The 8,306-nt window shown below is 37.8% G+C and overlaps 1 protein-coding gene across 2 annotated transcripts in view; it reads right to left on the reverse strand.

The window, feature by feature from the left end:
* The window catches only part of FAM169A (family with sequence similarity 169 member A), a 27,303-nt gene extending 23,292 nt beyond the window's left edge, over nucleotides 1-4,011 (reverse strand). Inside the window, exon 1 of one of the 2 annotated variants that reach the window (XM_026866475.1) lies at nucleotides 3,948-4,011. The gene's annotated coding sequence lies outside the window, so the exon portion shown is untranslated. Of the gene's footprint in view, nucleotides 1-1,614; nucleotides 1,667-3,947 lie in introns of those variants that run through there. The other variant, XM_026866474.1, reaches the window with a different exon arrangement.
* Between the last annotated feature and the right edge of the window lie 4,295 nt (nucleotides 4,012-8,306).

Here is an 8,306-nt window from a genome sequence, read left to right on the forward strand (position 1 = left end):
ATATATATATATATATATATATATATATTTTTTTAAGTGGCATTTTCAGTCTACTAGTTTCAACTACAAAAAAAAAATCAGACCCATCACTTCTAAAATTGTTAAGTTCTACTAATTCTATTAACAGATTACATGAATGTGTCTTTGCTTAGACTACCGGCTGTCACATACACAAAATAATTTCATTGCTTTTGTTTCTTCTTTATTCAACATCAAATACTTTAAATTGGGAGGGGTTGTTTTTAAATGTTTTTTCTTGTTTTATCTAAATACAGTCTGAAACATTTAAATAGGTAAAAAGGTTGTTCATCCTTTTCTAACAAATAATAAGTACATTTTAAACGTGTGCTAAGATAATTAATCATTTAAATATGTATAGATAGTACCTATGTGGTTTATTATGAGTCTTGGAGTATGATACAGAAAACCCATCCTGTAATTGACAGTTTAGGCCATTTTTGTAATAAAGCTTTATGTTTTATAAATATCCCCATCTCTTAAAACTCTATTAATTTTAATTTGTAATGTAATGTACATACACCAACTGCAGAAGCAGTTTAGGATAGGGAAAGTTTGGGGGATATTTTAGGAAAGGGAAGGGTTTTTTTTTTAAACAATACAGTATATACTATTTCTTGAAAAACATACAGCCTTGAAGAAGCAACAACAGTATGCTATACTTGATCTGTCACACTGAATAGACAACTCAAACCCTTCTCACTCAAATAACTACATATTTAGAAGGTAGGTTTTCTTCACTTTTAATTCAAAAAACTTGGTTTTGTATATTCCTAAGTGGTCTTCACATCATTATCTGCGTCATAGCACTAAGGCATATAAATACTATTTCCCTGAAATGTGTTTTAGAGAATATAGACATGTCAATCTCAAATACAAATTCATGTCAACTCAATAAATTTCCTCTAGTTTCGAGTTTCTTTTTTTTCCTAAAAGAAAACAAATGTTTGAGTCAGCTTATACAGCTCTGGTTTTCTATGAGAGACAAATCAAACCTGATGATTTGAATGCAAACAAACAAACAAAAATAAGCCTTTCTATTCATTTATTAGCCACCACAATTTAACTTTCATTTACTTGTGTAACACAGAATTATGAAATCTACATAAAGTATGCAACTCCTCAGCCTTGGTAATTGCAGTGGAACTCAGCAAGAATTATGGTCAATAGGTCTGTGTGACTGGGTTCAAACAATCTCTTGTCAAATGAAACAAACAAGAAAGGGAAAAAAGAACGACTCCTCTAAATTAATTATTTTTAAATTGAAAATAAATCATGCAAATACTTTAAGTTTGAAAAAAGTATATTAATTTCATTAAAACAAAATACCAGCTTCAAGTATCTGAAAGTTCATTCTACAATTAAATATATTCAGGATGTTCTAACATGTAATAGAAAAATTAACAGTTGGTAGGTCTAAAGGACTAAACTGCAACCAAGATTGTACTAACATAAAAATAGACGCTCTTAATGAAAGTATAAGCAGCAACATTAACAAGTGCTTTTAATCAACAGGTGGTTAGATTTGCAGAAAACATGAACTCTGTTAACAACTACAAAATTGTATGGCTAGTGAAAACAGGACAGAAAACTTACCAGTTATCAAACCCGAGGTGACAGTAGTATGAAAAGAACATATTATGCAACTAGGTAAGGTTCTTACACAGGTGCTTAATCAGGCATATGCTTAACACCACTGGCATTTTGCTCAAGTGATTAAAATTAGGTATTTGATTACATAGCCTATTCAATCAGAAACTAAATCTTAGGTATACAAACTACTAACATGTTATTTACATTTTTCTACAGTCTCACATTTTAATGAGATTATCTGGTTTCTTGAAAAGCTCTTTCTTCAGTAGAGCATTTTGGGAAATTATGCACAAGTGTTTCCTACAAGGAATGTATGACAGAGATTTAGTAAATTAAAATTTTGTGTTTGAGACTACTTGGTCACAATTAATAAATCTGAAAAATTAGGTTTTCTTAGAGAAACCTTTCATGACTTCCCTTTCTGTTTCTCAGAGTCAAGGTGACTGTATCTATAGACAAAATTAAATCCATTCCAGTTGTATTTGAAAATAATTTACATCCTAAGAGACAGAAAGATAGGACTAAGTGGGATTATTACTTCCTGGATCCACCTCTCTGACAATTATCTGATCTCTCTTGTGCTTAGCACTCACTCTTCCTTTTAATCTCCCACTTTCCTATATTTTCCCTTCACTACACAAGACAAACCTGCTTAGGGTCTTAAATACCACCAAGCCCCATACAGATACCCCTAATAAATCACCTCTCCTCTCTGGTCACTGCTCTTTCTCCCTCCCATGACTCAGCAGTTTAGAGCAGCTGTTTTGCAGTTCCACCCTCAGCTCCCTCCAGTTTCGCTCCTTCACTTCATACCCCACAGCATCTGCTCTTAAAGGCCTTCCTATAGTCCAGCACTTGTAACCCACACTCACACTCCCTCCTCAGGTGGCTGGCTGGCCACCTTGGACACACCCAACCATGCTGCTCTTGCTGATCTTCCTCAGCTCTGTGTCCCTAGGCTCACCTCCTGCTTCTCCAGGCATCTTCATCAAGGCAATAAGATATGCTGCCTCTCTGATTTTCTGCAGCTTTATTTGCCACTTGCTATCAGAAGACTATCTAGACCCACATGGTACATGTTCAGTTTTCAAACCTTCATACCATCCTCTAACATTATCCCTCCAGTTTGGACAGGTCACCTCATAAATACATCTAGTGATTCCAAGATAAGAACAAAAAAGAAAGCTCATTTCCTGACTGTACTTAAACCCCCACTGAATCCATTTAGACAGCTAGTAGACTATCAAGCCTAACATAACTAACCTAACACAGCAGTGAGACTGGTGTTGCAGTAACCCTATGTACACATTTGCATCTATTTTTAAAATGCTTGGTTGTGCTGACTTCTCTATGCCCACAACTAGGGTCGACTTCGAAGCTGCACAGGTCATATGATTGCAGACACACCTTAGCACAGTCTAATAAGTTACTGCTCATCTGTCAAACAACAGCAACTCTCTTTATGGCTGCTTTGAGAATACCACACATGCAAGTTCAAATGTGATGGTGACCATGGTTACTAACAGTGAGCAGCAGGTTATTAAGCTTTGCAATCATACCCTCCATACCCAAGGAGTTACTAAGACAGTGATCCGAGCTACAAGTATGCCACATTAAGTCCGTGGATGTCATGGCTTTGAGCTGAGGAGCTGTAGGAAATTCAAGGGTTAAGTAGTACTCAAGTTCTTTTTGCCCTTTTAAAGTTATCTGTAGGTGGTTTTGTTGGTTTTGTTTTGCTTTTGAAGTCATTTGCAGCAGGAGACCTACAACTATGAAAGCAGCAATTGCCTTTGTTTTCTGGGTGATTCAAATGAAAATGGAGAAAGGGAATTAGGAATTATCATGTGATCTTCCCAAGAGTACAAGTAAGTCAGAAATGAAACAGGGAAAGCAAATAAGACTGCAACAGATCCCTGTCAGTCAACGCTAAAACTTTCTTGCAGAGCTGCTAGCACACAGAATTGAGAAGTTTCAGAGTCTGACTATATAGCACTATAGCCCATTTACAATAGCTCGAGGATCAGAATCCAGAAGTCAGCACTGCAGTAAGTATAACATATTTGGAGCAGTAAGAATTTAAACCTTACTGCAGATTAAGAATTGCATTTTTTTTCCAGAAAGGGAATAGGCAACTATCTCCAACTGTTACTGCAACTATCTTCAGAAGATGACAGATGGTTAAAAATATGGTCTTTAATAAAAGTGAATTCTGAATTTTACCTGCTATTTGCACTCAGCGTTCCACAGAGCAAATTCTTTCAGCTGCACACAGATGAAGGCTTGACAATGTACAACAAAATCATGAACTTAACAGGCAATGCATTTTGTGGACTTACCAAACTAGAGTGGGATCAAGGAACACCAGAAAAGCTAGGGACACAGACCTTGAGAAAGGCAAGGTAAAAGCCAGGTGACAATACCACAGATATTGAGAACAAAATTCAAAGTGAGTATCAGGGCTTTCAGACACCATGCTTGGGCCACAGGCATTAGAGTGTCAGTCTGAGCCCAGTCATTCTGTGAAGAGGTATTTCAAGCTACCATCCTAGGTGACAGACACCATTCTCAAAAATACAGTGTCAGGTGTAAGCATGTCCATACAAAACAGCACCAATATTTCCTCACCTTTACGAAGGCCACACAGACAGGACTAGCCTAACCTAGCTCACAGCTGGACTCAGCAGCTAATATGTTTGTCTTCCTCACCCCATCTTCAGAAGGATGGAAAAAAGGCACATATGAACTAAAAGTATAACACTAGAAGTAAACTCCATCCTCTGAGAAATGAGCATTCAGGAAACACAAATTCAAACCTAATATCAATATGACTAAAAAGCTAGGAAAGAATCAGGCATCTGGTAGGCTGTTCCAGATAGAAAAACAAAGTATGTACTGGTATTTCTTGTTTATGCAGAAGTCCTGTTCTGGAAACAAAAAGACGAATAAATCATCAAAAGAATATTTCAGTGCTCAGAGCCCTAAAGAAGCTGTTCAGACACCAACTGACTTTCATCCTTCTTCTCTAAGCCTTCCAATGGGACCACACAAATGAGCAGCAGCTCAGGGCACACCACCCTCCCCAAAACAAATTGCTTCTCCCCACTGTCCATACCTACTGCCATCAGAGCCAGTAGTTAGCAAACTCCTTAGTAGACAAAGCACAGTCTTGAGCAGATCTGTATTTGCCTTTGCTTTCAGCAGTCTCATACTTGCAGATGTTCCATTTGTTTCCCACAATTGTCCGTATATAGCCACTGCTGTTTTAGTTCAACCTATCACAGCTGCATTATAAAAAAAAATTCATTAACTTGCATTCACCAGCTATCAGTAAGCATGGTACCACAGGACTGAAGTTCTATGTCTAAGAATCTTAGCAAGAATATATCTAATACCAGAAAGGAATTCACACACACAACCTTCTCCCTGGTGTCACTGTGTCCTCGTCTTCATCATCAACTATCCTGGCAACCTTCCAAGAACTTACAGGCTTCTGTGAACATACCACATTTCCCATGCTTCTTACTGTAACACATTTGTAAGATTCAAACTTTTAAGCTACATCTCCTAGTACCTCATCTATCCTGTTATGGATGTACTTGAATTTTTTAAAAAAATACCTTATGAGCTCCAATAACTGATCTCTAGAAATACAGACACTACTTGCTTGTTAGGGGTGGGTTGAGAACAAGGATAAGCAAGTTAATCATACCTCTGAGCATATCACCATACCATACTGTATACAAAACTAGAACAGTATTAGCTCTGCTAACTCCCAATATTAACTCTAAATTAAACAGATTAAAGCAGTTTTTTCCACTCAGGACTGTTTAATCCATACTGTAAGAGCCAGAAGCAAAAGTCTGAGTTAAATTTTGCTTGATTGATTGTTTTAAAACCCATTTCTATTGTATGAAAAAGGTTTTTTGTTTTTAAACAGCTAATTTATGAAATCACCACCTAAGACATATTCATTGATGAAACCTGTTCCAAAGAAAAGCATGCACCTCCACCACAGCTGCCCCAAACTACATTTCACAGATTAAAGGATGACTATGGCTTTCTGGAATGTGTAGTTGATACAATTCAAGGACTAGGATAAAACTTTCTAAGTCTGGAGGAAGGTATTTATCTGTGAGGAAATAAGAAGTTAACAACTTGAATAAAGAAATATTTAAGGAATAGCAATGTGTAAATAAGCATAAGTAAATATTACTTCAGCTCTAATATTACTATTTGTATTTGAAGTTTAGAAACATAATTGGTAACACTTTAAAATTATTAGTATTACTTGATAGCCATTGATTGTTAGGAGGTTAATACTGTGGGAATATAATGAAAGATTGGTGAGAAGGACAATAAACACACTCAAGTGACTTGCAGATGGGGTGTCAAAAACCACACATACTAATTGTTTTGTTTTGTGTGCCTGACAGGTGGAATGGCTGTGTATGGATAATGTAGGCCTGTGATAGATTCAGAGGCACCTTATCAAAAACCCTTGAGATTCCTGCCCTGCTGCAGGAAAGACCACAGTGGAAAACTATGCCTGTGAAAATCCCTGATATATAGGGAAAAGCAGCAGGTTCAAGATATTTTTTTTCTTGCTGGCAAGGATTGAGCTCCATAGTGCCTGCATCCTTGCTTGCATGCCTCTGCCCAGAACCCCCAGGTCACAAGGTAGCAAGAATAAATTTACCCTTTGTATTTCACCCTTAGTTTTGTGGTTGTTTCTGCATCCTGCCTGTGTCATCTTATATAGATACCAACCCTTATTATACCTAAGAACATAAGAAAGTAAAGGGCTCTTCTACTCTGATAAATTTCTCTAATATCACCAAATTCCACATTCTTTAGTGATTTCATATCAAACACTTCAATTTTTCCCATCTAAAAATGAAAACAAAAGCATTAGTGTCAGTCTTAACACTTAAGTGAACTTTCCATCTTTCCCTGACAATGATTCTGTACAAAGATTGTATAATAGGTATGTAATTATAACTATTTAAACCAGCCTGTACAGATAGGATGTTTGGATAAGGAAGGAGAGTTTTAAGTTCTTTCTTAGTTGTGTTATCTTTACAATACTAGCAGGCATAACCACCACCCCAAAAACCTGGGTTTTGTTATGAAACTGAAAAGGCATTATCTACCTTAGTATGCATATGGAAGAAATTAAGAGTACGTTTGAGTCATTTATCAGAGTAATGCCCCTTTGCAAAGGAGCTGGTTATGAAGCACTCCAAAAAGACTTGGTACTGTGTCTTGATCACACATTGCAGTGTGATCAGACAATATATTGGAAAAGTATAGAAGAATCCCATTTTCTACAACAGTAAAGAAAGGCACTGTAAAACATTTGCTTCCATACAGAGTAGATGTTAAGTAAAATCAGATTGGAGGAAGGGGAATGGGGAAGCAACTGAAACACCTTTTGCTAGATCAGAGTCCTCAGCAGCTTTTCATTCCTAAGTGTTGAAATGGAGATGATCGTTGAGGTTAACAACACTTGAATTAAACCACTCTCTGCCCTAATGTTTTCCCTCTGTGAAACAGGTGCTAACATGCTTTCTAACTAGCACCATTATGACAAGATGTGAGAAGTTCTTCAGTATCTAAATCAAGCACAGGTCAATTAAACAAGAAAGGTACCACAGAATGATTAAGAAAACAGAGAGAAGATGCACTCAGTTCCTATAAGAAGAGTTTGAAGGAGAGGCAAAACCACAATCATTCTGATCTGCAGCAATCTTTTATAGGTCCTCCAGTGAGGCAGCACTGATTTTATGATACTGACCATTTTGTCACAATACTTACACCTCTTAAAAAAACTGGTGGGTTATATAAAAGACTATGACCAATGGCGCAGCCTAACACACAAAGTAAGTATCTGCACTTAAGCAGAAAAAAATAAAAAGTTCCCTCCTCTCTCCTGCATGCACATACACAAAAAAACAAGTATCAGCTGGACAGTGTCTCCACACCACAGTCTAGTTTTCCAAACTCCTCACTACTGATATTGAAGACTCCAAAGCCCAGAAGAGCTCAAAGATCACGCTTTAATGGTTTTCTCTAAATAGGATATTAGTATGTATATAAAATCATTGAGTTAGGTTTTACTGACATTAATGCATACCAAAATAAACTTTCTCAGGCTGGATTTAACACTCCGTAACAGGATAGCAATGGTACATCAATGCATAGCTTAGGCAAGATGCTTCGCCTTGTCTCAGAGGGAAGAATCAACCCCACCTCAAAGTAAAATTCAGAAAACCTCACACATCACATATAGGAAAACAGAAGAGCGTGTGTGTGACTGCACACATCCACATGTACTTGCACATATACGCACACACACAAAAAAATCTTTTGTGGGAGGCATCTATGGTAGCATTGCAATTAATATTTTCAAATATATGTGTATATGTACAGTGGATGTTACATGCCCGCGTGGCTATAACACGTAACTTAGAAAGCTACAACAGATGCCACCACAAAAGATGGCTGGCCCAAAGCAACACGGAGTGGCCTGGACAAAAACTCACACCAAATCTGGGATCACGCAAGCCCCGGCCCGCGCCCCGCGAAGGCCAGGCGAGACGAGGGGTGGCGGGCCCGGCCGAACGGAGGCCGCTGGAGAGCCTGGCCAGTCCCCCGCGCCTCACGGAGCCGCCACCGCCCTCCGCGGCCAGCGCAGC

This window comes from Athene cunicularia (genome assembly GCF_003259725.1).
Source record: "Athene cunicularia isolate RWA chromosome Z unlocalized genomic scaffold, athCun1 chrZ_part3, whole genome shotgun sequence".
NCBI lineage: Eukaryota > Metazoa > Chordata > Aves > Strigiformes > Strigidae > Athene > Athene cunicularia.